Here is a 4570-nt window from a genome sequence, read left to right as displayed (position 1 = left end):
TTAAATTTAATTAACACATATCTATATATTATTGGTTATTGTCAAAAGAAATTAAGTCTTTCTCAGCATGACTTTTACCGTTTTGAACTACGTGAAAAAATTCTCTTTTCTTTTACTCCAATGTTAAAGCATCACCTTTTTCTAATACACAGTAAATGAGACTCCAATTTATTTTACCGTTGGAGTTGCTCTTATATACCAGCTGCCACACACAAGAAAAAAAAAAAGGAGAAATAGAAAAATTCGATAACCATAAAATCAACTCAAAATATTAAAAGCAACATATGATTAGCTATGTATATTCAACGAAAAAAACTTTGATTCTTAATTTTTATAATGAAAAATATAATATATTATATATATTAAACCATTCTTCCACGGACAACAATAAAGAAGTCTCACAGTCCACAAATTCAGCCTAACAAATTTAGTCTTTATTATCTTATCTTATCTTTATATTATCTTCTTATCTTATCTTATATTTACTTTTATCTTTCGTAGGCAATGCTCTATATATATTTAGTTTTACCTTCATAATTCAATCAATCAACAATCAATAATTTTTTTTTCATATTTTCTTTTCTTTTCCTATTCTTTCACAATTTTATTATGGTATCAGAGCGCTTCTTAAACTCTGCTGACATCCATAGATAAACCAACTAATTCAGATCTTCTTCGAATTGTTGAGCTGCCTCCCTACTCTATCCTAGATCAAGGAGAAAGGACACACCAGCAACTTCATCAGAAGCCTCTTTTGAACCTCTCGTCAACCCCGCACTCTTTTTTCATGGCATTTCTTTCTATAAAGAAAATCGTCATTCAAATTAACTTGAACTTTTATCAAGTCCACTTACTCATTATCTTTGTTCTTTCAGTACTTTTTCTATTGTTAACAATTTTTTAAATCGAGATTCATTCTTGAACACTTGGATCATTGATTTTGGTGCCACAGATCACATTGCATCAAATTTTTCTTGGTTCATCTCTTACACACAAATTTCTCCTATTATTGTTCATTTACCAAATGGGTCTCAAATTACTGTTTCTTATAAAGACATTGTTCAATTTTTACCATCCTTGGTTCTTCATGATATTCTTTATTTACCTCATTTCAATTTTAATATTATCTCCATCTCAAAAATTACTTCAGCACTCAAATGTGAACTCACTTTTTCATCTTCTTCTTGCACTCTACAGAGCAACAATTTGGGAATGATTGATTTTAGCAGAATGAGAGAGGGATTATATCTTCTTGAACCCAATTTCGATAAAAATTCATCCACTACATATTCCATAAATTTCATCCAATCCCCACCCATTACACCTTCAAATATATGGTATTTTCGTTTAAGACACCTTTTTGGACAAAGACTTAATCATTTACATAAATATTTTTCTTTTATCTCTATGCATCATGATGAGACTTGTGATGTTTGTCATCTTTCTAAGCAAAAGAAACTTTCATTTTCTCAAAGTTTTAACAAAGGCAATGCAAATTTTGATTTATCACATTTTGATATTTGGGGTCCGTTTCGACAAAATTCTATTCATAATCATAAATATTTTTTTTTACTATTGTTGATGATTTTAGTTGATTTACATGGGTTATTTTATTAAAATCAAAAGGAGAAGTGCAAAATCATGTAAAAAAAATTTATTACTTTAGTTGAAACACAATTCAACTCTAAAGTCAAAGCTATTCATTCGGATAATGGATTAGAATTCATTTTACATGATTTTTATGCTTCAAAGGGCATTATTCATCAACGTAGTTGTGTTGAAACTCCTCAACAAAATGGAAGGGTAGAACATAAGCATCAACATATTTTGAATATAGCTCGTGTTGTTATGTTTCAATCTAATTTACCATCATCTTTTTGGTCTTATGCTGTTAAACATGCTGTTTATTTACTTAACAGAGTTCCATCATCCGTAATTAATTTTAAAACACCATTTGAAATTTTATTTAATGATCTACTAAATTATCATGACCTTAAAGTTTTTGGATGCTTATGTTTTGTTTCTACCCTAATGACAAACATATCAAAATTTGATCCAAGAGCCAAAAAGGTTGTGTTTATTTGTTTTCAACATGGTTTTAAATGATATATTATTTATGTTTTAGAAGATAAAAGAATTAAAATTTCTAGAAATGTGATTTTTTATTAAATGATTTTGCCTTTAGTCACCAAAAATATCAAATTCAATACACTCAACCCAACATTGCCAAACACTTCTCAAAAAAAGATTCAGTTAGTCTTCCAGTGAGACCCTCGCCCATACCCATTGACCCACTTCCATCAAATTCTTTCTCTTCTCCAACAACCCCTCTTTCTTCCTCACTGTCGTGTCCTAACCAACTTGAACCCATGGCCCCCGAATCTATTTCAAGTCATACAACCTCCCCTCTTTCCGCAATAGACACTAACCCACCATCACCTCTTCATCCTACGTCACCTTCCTCGTCACCTGAGCAACCCCAGCCTTGTCATTCTAATCGACCTCACCGACCTCCAGCATATCTCTCTGATTATTTGTATAATTCCTCTCTCAGCTCCACAAATCTCTCTCCTTCAAAATGTCGTTATCCTCTATCTTCAATTATGTCTTTTTCTTCTCTTTCATCTTCTCATCATAAGTTCCTTTTATCTCTACATTATGATGTTGAGTCAAAGTCTTTTAAGGACGTCAATCAACACTCTAATTGGCGTAGTACTATAAAAGATGAGTTGGATGCTCTTGAGTTGAACAAAACTTGGCATCTAGTTGATTGACCTGCAGGCGTTAAGCCGATTGGCTGTAAATGGGTCTATCACATCAAACGCAAGTCTGATGGTTCAGTTGATCGATATAAAACACGCCTTGTGGCTAAATGGTTCACTCAAACTGAAGGTGTTGATTTCTTGGAAACCTTCTCCCTCGTTGTCAAGCCTGCCACCATTAGATTAGTTTTGGCATTAGTCTCTATGAAGCATTGGCCCATACATCAGTTGGATGTCAATAATGCTTTCTTACATGGGAATCTTTTTGAAGATGTTTATATGACTCTGCTACCCGGGTTTACATCTCCTCGACCGAATCAATGCTGCAAGCTGCTGAAGTCACTGTATAGTTTACAACAATCTAGTCGTATGTAGTATGACAAACTTTCTCATCTTTTGCTATCTCGTGGATATTAGCAGACCTTATCTGATTATAATCTATTTGTTAAATTCACTGGTACTCAAATTTCTATCCTTCTAGTCTATGTTGACGATATTGTTCTCTTTGGTAATTCTATTTCTGAACTTGCTGCCATTAAGTCTATTTTGCACCAACACTTCCGAATTAAAGACTTGGGTCCATTAAAATATATTTTGGGTATTGAGGTTGCTCAATCAGCGAAGTGAATTTGCTTATCTCAGAGAAAATATTGTCTTGATCTTTTAGAGGATTCTGGTTTATTAGGTGCTAAACCTACCTCTGTTCCAATGGATAGTACCATAAGACTATATCAAGATAAAAGTCCCTTGCTATCTGACCCTTTTGTATATCGCCGTTTGGTTGGGCGTCTTATCTATCTCACCACTACTCGACCAGATATCATGTATGCCACTCAACAATTAAGTCAATTTATGGCATCACCTACTGAATCTCATCTTCAAGCTGCTAAGCATGTGTTACGATATCTGAGAACTAGCCACGGCAAAGGACTTTTTTTTCAAGAGAATCAGAAATTCAGCTTCTCGGCTTCAGTGACTCTGATTAGGCCGGATGTCCTGACACTCGACGATCTTTAATAGGCTATTGTTTCTTCTTAGGCAGTTCTTTAGTCTCTTGGAAGACCAAGAAACAAACCACCATTACCTACTCATCCACTGAAGCAGAATATCATGCACTTGCCAACACAACTTGTGAACTTCATGGATACTAAATGTGTTATAACTTTTACGCATCTTTTCTATCCATCCACCAGTTTTATATTGTGATAATCAGAGTGCTCTTCATATTGCTGCTAACCCGTTTTTCATGAACGAACTAAACATTTAGAGGTTGATTGTCACTTGGTTCGATAAAAAGCTCAAGCTGGAGTGATGAAACTTCTCCCCATTCTCTCTTCTGAGCAGCTAGCTGACATATTTACCAAGCATTTGTCTTCTCAACCCTTCCATCTTAATTTCAATAAGCTTGGTATTTTTAACATCTTTCATCCTCCAACTTGCGGGGGCATATTAAACCATTCTTCCACCACAACAATAAAGAAGTCTCACAACCCACAAATTCAGCCCAACAAATTTAGTCTTTATTATCTTATCTTATCTTATCTTTACTTTTATCTTTCGTAGGCAATGCTCTATATATATTTAGTTTTACCTTCATAATTCAATCAATCAACAATCAATAAATTTTTTTTCATCTTTTCTTTTCTTTTCCTATTCTTTCACAATTTTATTAATATATATATAGAGAGAGAGAATGAGTAGAATTATATACCATAAAAAAACAGATGGAAAAAGAAATGCGTTACATATACACAGCCTTGATTTTTAAGCAAGATTATGAGCGATAGAGAGAGTGATAGAGAAAGGGA

This window comes from Arachis ipaensis, chromosome B03, assembly GCF_000816755.2.
Source record: "Arachis ipaensis cultivar K30076 chromosome B03, Araip1.1, whole genome shotgun sequence".
In the NCBI taxonomy this organism is placed as follows: Eukaryota; Viridiplantae; Streptophyta; class Magnoliopsida; order Fabales; family Fabaceae; genus Arachis; species Arachis ipaensis.
This window is presented reverse-complemented; position numbering follows the sequence as displayed.